This window comes from Narcine bancroftii, chromosome 3 (assembly GCF_036971445.1).
Source record: "Narcine bancroftii isolate sNarBan1 chromosome 3, sNarBan1.hap1, whole genome shotgun sequence".
Taxonomy (NCBI): domain Eukaryota; kingdom Metazoa; phylum Chordata; class Chondrichthyes; order Torpediniformes; family Narcinidae; genus Narcine; species Narcine bancroftii.
Window position 1 is genome coordinate 362,292,858 of NC_091471.1, and position 15,457 is coordinate 362,308,314.

A 15,457-nucleotide genomic window follows, 5' to 3' on the forward strand; every position below is an offset into this window, starting at 1 on the left:
CAGAATTTTGTGACAAATAAATGTAAACTCATTGAAGCAGCATTATATATTACAGTTTTGTATTGAGAGAGGGAGAATGAATCATTCTATTCTATTTCATGAAGGTTATGCATATTTCTTTCCAAGAGATGTGAAGAATGATCACTCTGTGTCATGCATTCACTGTCTGACATAGTTACACTCACTTTGAGACCATGTTCTGTGGCTGTTTCAGGGAGGCAACTACCTACAATGGTCATGTAAACATCGAAGAGATCACGAGCTCAGTGACTGGCTACAACAGCAAGTGCATTGAGGATGTCACCGAGATCAAATGCTTCATAACCAGGGCTAACCGGGAACCATGTTGGATGCAGAGGTCCAGCCCCCTCTCAGTGCTCATGATGCTGCCTTCAGGGCAGGGATAAGATGGCACCAAGATCAGCCAGGGCTGAACTCTCCCATGCAATCTGGAAGGCAAAGTGAAGGTACACAGAGATTCCACAGTGTGATACTGATGGCACAAGGCACATGTGGAAGGGAATCAAGACTATAACAGATCATAAATCAACCTTGAGAGTTAAAGAAAGAGATACCTCCCTTCCGGACAGACTGAATATCTTCAATGCATGGCTTTATGAAAAGAACAGGATGATGCGGAAGAAAGCTCTGTGACCCCCTGATGAACAGGTCCCCGACAGAGTTGTGGCTGAGGTGAGGAGAACCCTATGCAAAGAAAATCCACACAACACAGCGGGACCAGACAACATACCTGGTCAGGTACTGAAGGTCTGTAGGTTTCAAGACAGCCAACATCATCCCAGTACCCAAGAGGGCGACAATAACAGGTCTCAATTACTACTATCCTATGGCACTCCCCTCCACCATTATGAAATGCTTCAAGCATCTGGTGATGGAACGCATCAAAGCACATCTCCCATTTCAATTCACCTATAGAAGGAACTGCTCCACTGAAGATGCTACAGCCTTGTCGCTTCACTCCATCCTGGCCCACCTCGAGAATGATGCCTCATATGCCAAGCTGCTGTTCATCGTATTCAACATGGTGTTTCATATGAACATTCCCCAGAGGCTGGAGGAGAAGCTGTTCTCATGAGATTCAACTCTGTACTGGATTCTGGACTTCCTAATGGAAAGGCTACAGTCAGCCCGGGTCGGTAGAAGAATGTCAAGCACCATCACTCTGAGCACTGTTCCTGTTCACATCAGATCCAGCTCTAATAGTGTCATCAAATTTGCAGATGACACAACTGTTGTTGGCCTCATCAGCAACAACGATGAGTTACACTACAGAGAAAAGGTGGAAAATCTCATGATATGTTGTGGGAGTCTCAACGTGGACAAGATAAAGGAGATGATCGTGGAATTCAGGAGGACCAGGAATGACCACCTTCCACTACACATCAACAACTCTGTAGTTGAGTGAGTAGAGAACACCAAATTCCTCGGAGACCATTTAACTAGCGACCTATCGTGGACATACAACATCTCCTCACTTGTCAGGAATACGCATCAGTAACTGAACTTCCTGTGAAGTCTGAAGCTGGCATGGCTACCGACCACCACCCTGTCTACCTTCTACACTACAGGATCTTTATTGAGAACGCCCTGGTCAGCTGCATCACAGCGTAGTATGGTTGCTGCAAAAAAATCAATCCACAGGACTATAAAAGTGGCAGAGAGGATCACTGGAGTCTCCTTCTACCTGCTCCCACCATTGATGTGATTTATCAGGATCATTGTCTGAAGAGGATGCACAAAATCGTTGAGGACCCCTTCCACCCTGTGATAGGACAGATCTATCACCAATGTACATAGTGTATATAGTTACTGTATCTAGACTGTGCTTACAGCGATTGGCTGAGAGCTAAGCCAAGCCTATTGTCTGGGCCTTAAAGGGTTGTGTCCCTAGCCAGGTCAGCTCTTCAGTGAAGAGCTCCTGTCTTTTGCTAATAAAAGCCTTGGTTTGGATCAACAAGTCTTTGGTTCTTTCGACGAGCTCTACACACCCAAACTGCTCCTGTCAAGAAAGAGATACAGGAGGATCAGAGCCAGTGCCACCAGGCTGAGAAACAGCTGCTTCGCACAGCCAGTGAGAATGATGAATGACCAAAGGAACCGCTCATACTAACCAGCCAAGACTCTAATTTTCATGAAACAATATTTATTTGTATATATGAATACTTGTCCTGCATAGGTATTGTTTGTCTGTATGTGTGTTATATCTGGTGTGTGTCTGCACTGGAGACTGGTGTTGACACTTTAACAAATGTCGAGCCAATTTGTTTTGAACATTCCTTCCAGTCTAATCATAATCATATTGTGACTTGTCTCTCCATTTGCAAGACTTTTTTTCAGCTACTATATTGTCATTTGCCTTCTGTGACATTCCAAATTTCTCCAAACTTTTAAAATATTTCTACTGAATTTGTTTATTTCAATTATTCTTCATTAACCTCAGAAAGAAAAAAAAATTCCTGTCACTGCATTTGTCATTGAACTGTACAAAGAAAGGCAAGTCTGACTGGAATTATGCAATTCTTCAAAAGTATCTCAAATTAAATTTTAATGAGCAAATTACCTTGTCCATAAATTTTAAAGTGTAAATCAATAGGCACAACATCCTTAAGGTAACCGACTTCAATTTATTTCATCCTTGGCATTTTAATTAAAGAAGAGAAGAAAAAAAAATTGCCATTCATTTGCCAAAACATTTACAAGTTTAAATACCAGGAAGTGGTTGAAATTAATATATTAAATGTCTGCCAAGATCATGATCATTTAAAAAATTGATGAAAAGGAGCTTACCTTATTTCAATAATACAGGATTTAATTTAATTAAATTTGATTATCCTTCATCCTACTTTTTCAAAGAATTGCTTCAACCCTGGATTCAGCGCAGATCTTCTTGATGGTACGTGGTGAATGAGATAGGAAGTCGATAAACTGGCTTGTCAAGAATGTTTGATGAAAGCTAAATAAGCAAGATAAAATTAAATGGAACATAAGCTATAAAGTTCATAATGACATCAATGTACAAGGGTCGAAATTTTCAGATTTAAATGATGAAACCAAAATCCAACGATGACAAAAGGCCAGCTAAAACAATCATAACTTACCTCAGATAAAATGTTAACCATGCAGAATTTACATTTTCATTCATTTCACTTCAAAAATGCTACATGTTGCTTTGAAAATGCTCAGATTATCCATCTGCGGGATCTTACCAGTGGTGTAATAGCAGGGAAAAAGGCGAGAAGACGGGTGTGGGGGTGGTGGGGGGAGTGGTGATGGGCAACAGAAGATGTTTGCATTTATAAGGAAAGTAAATATTCTGACCTAAAAATAATTAAGGCAAAGCTAATTATTACTACTGATTTTGATTTGGATACACTTCAGAGGCCCAAAGATGATGCATTTCAAATGAAGTTAATTTCCAATGGCCAGAAACACCTGATTTTGCTCAGAAGAAAGACAAAAATGACAGAGTACCTCTGAGCTGAAACAAAAATTTTTTAAAAAGGAAAAATTGAGACCTCGCCACATTGAGATATGATTTTGTTTGGCAGATAAAACTTTTAACATGTGCTCTGCTATGCACTTTCTTTCAGTTTATTTCATGCTTTAATTACCTTGTAATACCAGAAAGTTTAGAATGAGCAAGAATTGTGCAAAAGTTTTGGGAATGTAACTATTTGTTCCAGGTGACAACATTTCTTTGTTATCTGAAATAATTCCTATCATGGGAAATATGTATTGATGTCTTTGGCTTAGCTTCGCAGACGAAGATTTATGGAGGGGTAAATGTCCACGTCAGCTGCAGGCTCGTTTGTGGCTGACAAGTCCGATGCGGGACAGGCAGACACGGTTGCAGCAGTTGCAAGGGAAAATTGGGGTTGGGTGTTGGGTTTTTCCTCCTTTGTCTTTTGTCAGTGAGGTGGGCTCTGTGGTCTTCTTCAAAGGAGGTTGCTGCCCGCCGAACTGTGAGACGCCAAGATGCACGGTTTGAGGCGAGATCAGCCCACTGGCGGTGGTCAATGGGGCAGGCACCAAGAGATTTCTTTAGGCAGTCCTTGTACCTCTTCTTTGGTGCACCTCTGTCACGGTGGCCAGTGGAGAGCTCGCCATATAACACGATCTTGGGAAGGTGATGGTCCCAAGATCGTATTGATGTACAAAGAATGGATTGTACATCTTTTAATCAAATACCAGAAAGCAGGGATTTGATGGCCAACCTGGAAAGTGAAAGACAGCAACAATTTGGCCTACAGTCAGAATGGAATGAACCACAATGAGTACCAGAAAATCGTTCATACACTCCAAATAAGTTGGCTATTTACAGGTTGACGGTAACTTGTGTGATTTAAAAGTAAAACTGTGTATGTTTGAAAAACTCACTTTCTGTAGTGCTGACAACAGCCTTTGGCAGGTGCAACAAACTATCAAGGAGCAGCACTGCTTCTGAGTGGAAAGTAATTGCAACCCCCCCTTCCAGGCTGAACTCTGTCATTCTGGAAATGTGGCCTCTTTCTTGGAAGTGTGGACTGGGACATTAGATAGCATTCTTCAAAGCAGCGACCATCACCTGAAGTAAAACATGAAAGTCTGCAGACACCGAGATTGAAATGAAAACACAATGCTGGAGAAACTCAGCAGGTTCAACAGTGCACTTTATCTTCTTTTTCTTCTTTGGCTTGGCTTCGAGGACGGAGATTTATGGAGGGGTAATGTCCTCGTCAGCTGCAGGCTCGTTTGTGGCTGACAAGTCCGATGCGGGACAAGCAGACACGGTTGCAGCGGTTGCAGGGGAAAATTGGTGGGTTGGGGTTGGGTGTTGGGTTTTTCCTCCTTTGTCTTTTGTCAGTGAGGTGGGCTCTGCGGTCTTCTTCAAAGGAGGTTGCTGCCCGCCGAACTGTGAGGCGCCAAGATGCACGGTTTGAGGCGATATCAGCCCACTGGCGGTGGTCAACGGGGCAGGCACCAATAGATTTCTTTAGGCAGTTCTTGTACCTCTTCTTTGGTGCACCTCTGTCACGGTGGCCAGTGGAGAGTTCGCCATATAACACGATCTTGGGAAGGCGATGGTCCTCCATTCTGGAGACGTGACCTACCCAGCGCAGTTGGATCTTCAGCAGCGTGGACTCGATGCTGTCGACCTCTGCCATCTCGAGTACTTTGATGTTAGGGATGAAGTCGCTCCAATGAATGTTGAGGATGGAGCGGAGACAACGCTGGTGGAAGCGTTCTAGGTGCCGTAGGTGATGCCGGTATAGGACCCATGATTCGGAGCCGAACAGGAGTGTGGGTATGACAACAGCTCTATATACGCTAATCTTTGTGAGGTTTTTCAGTTGGTTGTTTTTCCAGACTCTTTTGTGTAGTCTTCCAAAGGCGCTGTTTGCCTTGGCGAGTCTGTTGTCTATCTCGTTGTCGATCCTTGCATCCGATGAAATGGTGCAGTCGAGAGAGGTAAACTGGTTGACCGTTTTGAGTTTTGTGTGCCCGATGGAGATGTGGGGGTGCTGGTAGTCATGGTGGGAAGCTGGCTGATGGAGGACCTCAGTTTTCTTCAGGCTGACTTCCAGGCCAAACATTTTGGCAAGGATAAATAACCAATGTTTCAGGATGAAGGGCTCAAGCCTGAAATGCTATATTCTTTTTAATCTTTGCTCTATAAAGTACGTTGGTTGACCTGCTGAGTTTCTCCTGCATTGTTTTTTGACCATCGCCTGAACTCAATTTAGGTTGATCCCCTTCGATTTTGCCCCCACTTTTTTTATTCTGCTCTCGTCATTCACAATTACTGTAGCAAGTCTTATATTCTCTGGACACTATTCTGGCCAGCTATATCACCAGGTCCCGATATCTGAACCACAACTAGCCGAGCACATTAGATTGCTAGCAGTCCCCACTCACAGCTCTACCCCAAGTTCCAATCCCATACTTTCCTTATTCTCTCAAAGAAAAATGTGCAAAAGCCATCTAGCAGTACATAAAACTGCAGAGCCGCAATTATCATAATTCAACAATCCTTGTGTTCCCTTGAACAGTGTCAGAATTTCTTGGTGGCAGCTTTTTAATTTCATTAACATAAAATGGGAACTGAAAAGAGCTTAAAAAAATTAAATTACATTCATCAGAATTAGCAATGAGAAATATTACAAGCTTCTATAAATTGCTTTTGTCCAGTAGAATTATAAAATAACAAGAATAATCCAACCTGAACAATTCACAATTTTTATGTAAATGGGGAGCTAAGTGAAGGATAGAATTTTCCAACAGGTTAGACAATTGGCAAATTTATTTGCCCAAGTACCACCATTATAATCTTACAAAGTTATTCTGTTAAGGGTTGCACTTCAGAGAACCAACAAAATAACATGCACTTTGCTCAAGTCACCGAGCACAAGGACAAGTGACCAAATGTTTGTTCAATTTATGGGAGAGAACTGCAGAAATCTAAGATTTGGCTTCAAGATTTAATGTTTGTGAAATTTAAGAAATTAAGCAAGATTTTCAGATTCAAGAGAATATCAAGGAAAAATGGAATATAGCGTGGGAACCCGTTAAATTATCCTTTTTGGTTGGGAGAATCAAAAAGCAAGGTATTGATGAGTTTTCTCACCGATACCCATTACTTCAGTTTGACTTGGTTTAATGCTTCCTTGACATCAAGGTTGGTGAGATTACACTGGTCAACAAATCTTTTCATAAGGTTTGCTTCCTGAAAGAAAATTGGGAATTATGATAGATAACTTCAAACTGAACACAAAGATAATTTCAGATTTGCTGTATCACAGAGGAATTTGGAGAAACATTAAATTAACTTCCATTGAATTTAGTACATTTAATTGCATAATGATTCTGACACATTGCGTTAGTTCAACTGACCTATAAATGTTTTGCCGGTGATTTTCGTTTGTACTCAGTATCTGATGCCTCTTGTGTCAGTGACCAACAATAGTCGGTTGGCATTGATGGATTCCATTTCCCCTGATACCGCTCTTCCATGGTTGCAATGTTCTGGTGAAACCTTTCACCATATTCGTCACTGACTGCATCAAGACCAGCAGGCAAGAGGTCCAAGTGCGAATGCAAAAATGAATTTTCAATGACATGTTGCATTTAATATGCTTGAAGTAGACTTAAAATATGACAGGAAATCACAAAAATAGGTTATATCTAAAACACGGTGTGTAATTTTAAAAAAAAATGTTAATGTGATTTTTTGAGACCAGCACCCCAAACTCCATAATACACCCAGAATATTCATTGTCCGGTGACATTTATGGAAGGCTGCTCTTTGTAGAATGATTGAATGTTAATTAACCAGATTGAAGATGTCCTAATTTGTGTGAATCAAATACATCTGGGTAATTTTTCATTTGTTTTGAAGCCTTCATCTTTTTATTAAAAATGGACCCAAATTCAGGAATTTACTTAAACGATTTGAATCTTCATTTTCAAAGGACAAAGTTAAATTAAAAAGAAAGCCTAATAGACTGTATTTGTGTTCAAAAGGAGAAAAACAACTAATTGGAAACCTATTGCACTTTCTTGGCGGTTTCATTTGAAGTGTCAGACAGCATGTATCAGAATTGTCGAATTCTTGATCCATTTCCATTTTTAATTATTTTCTCACTGAATGTTTCAACCAAATGGTTTTCAGTATCAGTTGGTAATAACCGACAAAGTTATGCAAAGAATTGCTTCTCAAGAATATAAAAGTGAATATATTCACAGGAATACTTACAATTAAATCAAAAGTGCTTTAGCTCATGCCATTGATATTAGTTATTACAAACGTTAGATAGGATCACTTCACAGTTACCAAGGCAGAGAGCTATCTGAAGGACTATGAGCAGAGAGAATCAATGACCAACATAACAGGCATGCTGAGGAAAGCAGCAAACTCAAAGCTCCAAGAAAAATAATATCCTTTTCAACTGGAAAATCAATGATTTACCATACAAGCCATACAGAAAAATAGGTAGATCTGAAAGGACCTAAGCGAGGAAAAGTAAGGCTGATTCTTTGATAAATGGTTCAACAATTTTCACCCCATCATTAAGCTTCCCACTAACAAAGCAAATGAGAATGAAAGAATGAACATTCAACGGAGAGAAAAAACCTATTTTCTAATCAATTTCATCCTAATTACAATGGCATTTATCTTTCTTTGTAGCTTTTCAAATTGAGCTTTGAACAGTTTTCAACCATTTTGTGAAAGAGGTGATTTTAATTGAGACATTTTTCAACAGTAACAAGGAGTGACTTTTCATGCTACAAAATCAGTCAGATACAAACATGCTGCAGAGAAAAACTGAAGTAACAGAAAGGACTTTGAGAAAAGGATGACTTTTGGACAAGCTGGTGAAAGATATATTCCATTTCTTTCAACAGCACACAAAGGATTCATCCAGATTAAAAACTGATCAATTGGTTTTGATGTACATTAGAATGAATTAATCTTTTTTGAAGAGATGATCAAGTAGATTGGTGAGAAGAAGATGATAGACATTACCTACTTGGACTTTAGTCAGGCTTTTGACCGGCTTGGAAGGGGAGACCACATGGGATCAGTGATGAACTTCCCAATGGGATGCAAAATTGGGTTGGTGATCAAGGGCAGAGAGTGGTAGTGGAGGATGGTTTTCAGATTGAAGGCCTGTAATTGTAGAGATTGGTTCTGTGTTCCATTATTTGTTGTCCATATTAACAATTTAGATGAGTATCAACATGATTAGTAAGTTTTTTGATGATACCAAAATTAGTTGTGTAGAGGATATATTACCAAGTATTCTTAATTGTTCTTCCTCCAATCAGCTTTGAGCTGCTGCCTCGTGCCTTCTTTTTAAATTCTTACTCTAACTGTACAATTGAGTAAAGCTTGGAAAGCAGCCACCAAGTTTTTCATTATCACAACAATTTACTCAACTTAATAGACAAGCATGGAGGCTTGAGCACATAGACATCGACCCCAGCTCACCAAATGCTGCCAAGGAGTGATGACATTGGCATATCATTTTCATGAACTACGTCGACGACTATGGGGACAAGATACCGAAAAAGTACAGAACACTATTAGGGCTGTGAGTTGCAACGTTTTTGAATACATAGAAGGACGTGAAAAATTTGACTCCGCTATCTCTAAGTTGGACAGTGTAGATGTGAAGATTCCCAATGAGGTTTTTGCCAGACCTTTACTGGCTACCAGAAGCCGGGAGAATCATTAGATGATTTTTTCAGGGAGTTGGAAAAGTTAAAGAGAAACTGTATTTTTGAGATCATTGTGTGGAAACGACACGTGACACATTAATCGCTGGCATTGCCTCATCTGCAATATGCCAGAGTCTCTTAGAAAACAAAACACTGGACTTACAGACAACTTATAACCAAGCTTTGCATTAGACGTAGCTCAACACAATAATGATGTATATGCTACCCCGGTGGCCCATACAGATGCAGTAGTGAACCCTGAACCATCACAGGTACGAGAGAAAGACTCTTTAACAGGGCTGCCTGATAACCTTCCAGTTCCTCTTGAGAAGCCACTTATATACAAAACAGAAATGTTTCTTCTGTGGTTTCCCTTACCATTCACAGGATAACTGTCCAGCATGCGAGGATGCATGTTATAAATGTGCGAAGGGACATTATGCTCAGGTGTGCAAATCCAAGGCCTCACCAAGCTCAGTGGCAACAGTGGTCAATTCTCAGGTACTGGCTACATTTATTAATGTGCCACATGGACTCGCTTAAGCTGCAACCTTTGTGACTGCGAGTGGTAAAAGGTCAAGTGCTCTGTTGGACTCATGAAACGCTGAAAATTACATTAGTGAGAGAGTCACGCTGGAACTAGAACTAAAGGCTCACCTATCCAGTAAAGGCTATGGCTCAGAAAACTTTAAACACTAGTTTCCAAGGATATATTGTTGTTGATCTAAGTCTTAATAGCCACGTGACTTGGTGTATTGAAGGACCTATGTTCTGACTTAATACTTGGCCAGGGTTTTCAACGTCAGCATCTGAGTGTGAAATGTGAATAGAGGACCCTTGTCTGAGCCGACTGTGAATGGTGCTGATCATTACTGTCCAATGACAGCAGCAAAAATAGAAGAGCCATGCCTTTTTCCAAACTTATCACCAAGTTGTAAACCATTTGCTGCTAAATCAAGACACTTTAGCAAAGATGATCAGGACTTAATTGCAGAGGAAATTTGCCAGTTACTTTCAGAAGGCATAATTGAGATGTGCACATATCCAAGGCAAGCCCAAGTAGTAGAAGGATCCTACCCACCAACACAAGAAGCAAATGTGTGTGCATTATTCATAGATAATCAATCAATATATCCCTTGCCAAGAATTGACAAAATGGTGAATGAACTTGCAAAATATAGCGTGTTCTCTCCCTTTGACCGGAAAAGTGCCTACTATCAAGTGTCACTGAAGGAGTCAGATAAGAAATATACAACTTTTGAAGCCAATGGACGTTTACACCAATTTTGTAGAAGTCACAAATGGGATAACCATCTTCCAGCGAGCTATGAACAAGTTAGTGAAAGAAAAACTGCAAAGTGCCTTCCCTTACTTTGATAACATCACTATTGCTGGACGTACACAAGAGGGATATAATCAAAATGTAAAGAAATTCCTGAAGACCATCAGTCAGAGGCATCTGACGCTTAATGATTCAAAGGCTGTGGAGTCTGTGAATTCCATTAATGCCCTTGGATACTGTGTGGGGAAGGGGATCATTAAGCCAGATCCGGAAAGGCTTCGCCCACTCCAAGAGCCTCCTCCACCAGAAAATGTGCAAACCTTAGAAAGGGCCCTCGGGGTGTTCACTTATGACGCCAAATGGATTCCTGGGTTTTCTAACAATATTCAACCAATGGGAAACACAGAGAAGTTTCCAATGGAGGAAAAGGCCCTGAACGCCTTTATTTTACTAAAGAGGGGGTTGGAAGAAGCCAACCTGCACTCAGTGGATGAAAACCCTTTGAGGTAGAGTGTAACGCATCTGATGTGGCTATTTCTTCTGTCCTTAACCAAGGAGGACAGCCTGTTGCATTCATGTCAAAGACGCTACAAGGAAGTGAATTCCACTATTATGTTGTAGAGAAAGAAGTGACTACTATCATTGAGGTCGTGCTCAAATGGAGCCACTACCTGGCATGGTGCCACTTTAGCTTGGTTACTGATCAGAGGTCAGTGGTCTTTATGTTTGACAGTAAAAAGTGTACAAAGATAAAGAACAAAAAGATCCAAGATTGGAGGCTGGAACTTGCAGCATTTAGTTACACAATCCTGGGAAAGAGACTGTGGGCCCTGACGCATTTAGTCAAGCATACACTTGTCCAGCCTTTATTACCTCCACACTCACCGACATTCACAACGGATTTTGTCATTTTTTTTTTAAATATACAGAAGATGTCACAAAGACTTCATGCAGGGTCTATGCTGAACTAAAGCCCAAGTTCTACCACCCACCAGGAGATAACAGCAACAGAACTTATGAAACTGCTTAGTATTGATTTCAAGGGCCCCTTGCCTACAGCTTTGAGTAACTCACATCTCAAAAGTAGTTGATGAATACTTGCATTTCTCCTTTGTCTTTCCATGTTTCAATATGCTTACTCTATCAGTGATCAGATGCCCGGAACCGCTATTTAGCCGATGTGGAATGCTAAATTACATGCACTCTTACTGAGGCACCACCTTCATATCTAAGGACCTGAAAGATTATCTCTCCCAGAAGGAGAATGCCACAAGTCATACTATCTCATACCACCCAATCGGGAATGGACAGGTAGAGAGGCGTCATATGGAAGGCAGTCTGTTTGGCCTTTAGATCTCGTAACTGCCCAAGAAACATTGGGAACTGGTGCTTCCTGAGGTTCTACCAAAGATCGCTGTTGTGTACAGCAATATTACACCCCATAAACATATTTTTTTTAAATTCCATCGCCCCTCATTCCATGGACATTCACTGTCCTCCTGATTAATGACCCCTGAAACCATACTACTAATAAAGTTTGTGAGAAGGAACAAGAATAAACCACTTGTAGATCAAGTTGAACTTCTTAACGGTAATCCAACATATGCAAACATTAGGTACCCAGGTGGACGGGAAGCTACTGCGTCTGTTTGTGACTTGGCACCTTGTCTAGAAGCTGAGGCAATCCCCACATCTCCTATTGTGGAACAAGATTAAAGAAATCTGGTGGAAGATATGACATGCCATAGTGTGGGGGATGATGAAACAGGAGCTCCACAAGACTAAGGAGATCCAGCCATGTCCCAAAACCTCCCAATTGATATGGATGGGAGTAGTCCTGTAAAATGTAGCTCGATATTGCTAGTGTTTTTTTCTTAGAAGGAAAGGATGTAACATTACAAATTTATTCTTAATTGTTCTAAATAATTCCAAATTCTAACTGTACAATTAAGTTGAGTAAAACTTGGAAAGCAGCCTCTAAGTCTTTAATTCTCACAACAGGCATATTGGCCTTCATAAATCATTGGTGAGGCTAAATTTGGACACCAAAGCACAGGAAATATATCAATAAGACTGAAAGGGTGCAGAGAAGATTTACTAGGATGTTGCCAGGACTTCGGGAACTGAGTTGCTGGGAAAGATTAAATAGGTTATGCCTTTATTCCCTGGAGCGTAGAAGATTGAGGGGATATTTGATCAAAGTAAACAAAATTATGAGGGGTATGGGAAGAGTAAATGCAAGTTGGCTTTTTCCACTGAGTTTAGGTGAGATACAAACCAGATCACATGGGTTAAGGATGAAATGGGAAAAGATTAGGGGGAACTTCTTCACACAGAGTAGTAGGTGTGGAACAAGCTGGCAGCTGAAGTGATGAATGCGGGCTTAATGTTCACATTTTTGAACAATTTAATCAGGTACAAAGATGGGAGAGGTATGGAGAACTATGGACTGGGTGCAGGCCAGTGGGACTAGGCAGAATAGTTCAGCAGATACTAGAAGGGCCAAAGGGCCTGTATTCTGTGCTGTGATGTTCTATAGGTTCATTAGCCTTACTTGTCAGACTCTTCACTTTAAAATACTGTAGATGCAATCCTGTAATTCACTCTTCACATGCTGCCTGAGATGAAAAACATTATCAGATTTTACTGCTTTCATTTCATGCATATGTAAATTAATTTTTCTCAAGATTTTAGTGGAAACTTGCATCACAACATAATAGGTTTGAATTTGCAGTTGCAATATCAAGAAACTGACCACACTCACAATAAATGAGTCAGTGACCTGGTGTCCGTATATTTGCATTCAAATGTGTAAATCCAGACATTGCAGTCATTCATGTGTTCCTTTGTGGCAAGTGGCAGCTCCTTTTTGCAAATTACCAAGTCCATTTTCCATTAATTATTCACTTCAAAGATGATTTAAAACTAAATTTTCAGTTTTTAAGGTGCTTAATGTTATTTAGACCACTTATGCCGGCATTTTCTCATACTGTTTGAACTGATGAACTTCTTCAGTATTTTGCGTTTTTTACTTCAACCACGGTGTCTACAGAATTTTGTGCTACACATTTGCCATTTGTTTTGATGTATTTTTGCATATTTTGAGAGCGATCGAAGAACATTGCTCTGAAAATAATTACATTTTGATCAATAACGTAAATGCAATGGATCAATTTTTTTTTAAAAAAGCAAGATAAAACAACATTTTAGGATTTAGAGAGGAATTGTCTACAAATAGCAATAGGTATGCACATTTCAAATCAAACTGACCTAGTCTGGGGAGACGTTACAGCAGATAACGGCTTTGCAAAAGATGGCTATAAACCCAACTGAATTGTTCTATTGCTATGGTTACAGATTAATCAGGTTGCCAGGAAACACAGTTGAACCTCTCCCATTTTAAATATCCCAAGGCAGTACTGCAGGATATTCATACAAATGAACTAAGTCAATTTTGCATGGTGATTCTGACACAGGTGTCAAAATTTTACATAGTGTGATGGGGGGGGGGGGGGGGTGGGGGTGGAAATATGGAAATGACTCAGCATTCAGAGGTTGAATTCAAAGATGAATACTTGTGTATTTGTGTTACAGGTTTAAGTTAATTATGATCAAAAATGTATTCCCTCTTTTTCATGAGTAATTTAAAATAATTGTTTTATCATCTCTCTGCTTAAGTATGAAATTATAATTATTTTCACCAATTGCAATGTCTTTCATAAAATACCCATGGGTATCTTCAAGACTTGCAAAGAATAAATCACCGAAGTAGGTTTCCACTAATGGCAAACCACTAGATTAGTCCATTTGATTGTGGTGCAATCACTCATTATTATTTTAGTTAATAGGAGGAAATTTTTTTGTCAGTCTGATAAAACTTTTACAAAGGCATCAAAAAAAATTGACAATATTTTATATCTCAGTGAAATAATTCATTAACTCTTAAAATTATACGCAACATACATATTCAAGCAAATCACTGCTTTAAGCTTCAACACAATTCTACACAAGAGTACCTTGCAGCCCAATGCAACACAAATTCTTACTAAGGACTAAATTGTAACAAAATTTATTGTATGAATGTTAATTTATTGCTGATTTGCATGCAAAATGCATTGAATGTTCAGGCTTCTGAAATGATTTATTTTTCCTTTGGAGATTCGATGGTCAAATCTGCTCTGCCATTCCATCATGAGCTGATCCATTCTCCCTCTGAGCTCCACTCACCTGCCATCTTGCCATAATCTTTGACACCCTGACTATTCAGATAGCTATTAACCTCTGTCTTAAATACATCCAGCGATCTGTCCTCCACAGAACCCCATGCAGAAAATTCCAGAGGCTCACCACTCTCTGGCTAAAGGAATTCCTCTGCATCTCTGTTTTAAATGGGAACCCTTCAATCCTGAAGTTGTGCCCTCTTGTCGACTTCCCTACCATGGGAAACAACTTTGCCACATCTACTCTGTCTAGGCCTTTCAACATTCAAAATGCTTTTATGAAATCACCTTCCCCCCCCCCCCCCCCCACAACTCTTCTGATTTCCAAGGAGTACAGTCCTAGAGCCTTCAAATGTTCCTCACATGCTAATCCTTTAATCCCAGGAAACATTCTTGTAAATCTTATCTGGACCTTCTCCAATGCCACCACATCCTTACTAAAATAAGGAGCCCAAAACTAAACCCTGTACTCCAAGTGAGGCCTTTTTATAAAGCCTCAACAACACATCCCTGCTCTTGTACCCTATTCATCCAAATATACATGCCAAAATTGGATTTGCCTTCTTATCTACCATCTCAACCTGGAGGTTAACCTTTAAGGTATCCTGCACGAGGACTCCAAATCACTTTGCATATCCGAATTTTGAATTTTATCCCCATCCAAATAATAGTCTGCCCGTTTATTCCTTCTTCCGAAGTGTATGACTGTACAATCTCCAACATTGCATTTTATTTG

At 40.1% G+C, this 15,457-nt stretch overlaps 2 protein-coding genes across 5 annotated transcripts in view; both read right to left on the bottom strand.

Moving 5' to 3' along the window:
- card14 (caspase recruitment domain family, member 14) overlaps nt 1-2,898 on the bottom strand; it is a 78,140-nt gene extending 75,242 nt beyond the window's left edge. For 2 of the 4 annotated variants that reach the window (XM_069930085.1, XM_069930084.1), the window contains exon 1: nt 2,809-2,898. The gene's annotated coding sequence lies outside the window, so the exon portion shown is untranslated. The remainder of the gene's footprint in view (nt 1-2,808) is intronic. The other 2 variants (XM_069930083.1, XM_069930081.1) reach the window with 1 other exon arrangement.
- gaa (alpha glucosidase) overlaps nt 2,885-15,457 on the bottom strand; it is a 53,808-nt gene continuing 41,235 nt past the window's right edge. Inside the window, exon 21 of the transcript XR_011354898.1 lies at nt 2,885-2,974. The gene's annotated coding sequence lies outside the window, so the exon portion shown is untranslated. The remainder of the gene's footprint in view (nt 2,975-15,457) is intronic.